We start from the raw sequence: 724 nt of genomic DNA on the forward strand, positions 1-724 counted from the left end.
CTTGCTGCAGTTCCTCACACCGGCCTGCAGGGCGGCGACATACTCTCCCAATACTGAGCTAATGTAATCGTGCAGGACAGTGCACTGCCGCTGAAGAAAGGCAAACATATATATTATAGCTGCAGCAATGAGTAAAAAGATACGTGCTACGTCTAATATTGAATATTATGCACTTTCAGTTTGCGTACTGACAGTGTTTAGACTTATAGAGAGGATTAGGTTATCACACAAAGGTAAATCAGGATTCTAAAAAATACAGTTAGGTTTACTTAGGCCTACTGACCTCAGACTTTGCAAAACTCAGCTCGCCCCATAACACGACTCCAGCAGCCCCTAAAGCAGCACTCTCACCTAGTGTGTGCTCCAAATCCGTCTGGAAAGACAAAACACAAACACAGAAGAATGTACTTTAAAAAGATTAGCTTGAATTAGGACACTGTAAGCTTGAAACATACATTCTGTTTCCGTTATTATAAGATTTAATTAAAACATTTCTGTTAATTGAATATTTCTATTTGATTTTTGCTCAAATCAAATACATAAACATTAGAAGAAAAACTAAAAGAAAATGTGTTTTTTTTTGTTTTTCGTAAGTGCAGCAAAATTTTTGCAACCATTAAAAAATATTCTTTTTTCAGTTGCCTGGCCAACTGAAAGAAATTTTAATTTAAAAGTACAAAAAATATTCAAACTGAAATAAAAATATAAATTAAATAATAAAATA

Source organism: Puntigrus tetrazona, chromosome 8, assembly GCF_018831695.1.
Source record: "Puntigrus tetrazona isolate hp1 chromosome 8, ASM1883169v1, whole genome shotgun sequence".
Taxonomy (NCBI): Eukaryota; Metazoa; Chordata; class Actinopteri; order Cypriniformes; family Cyprinidae; genus Puntigrus; species Puntigrus tetrazona.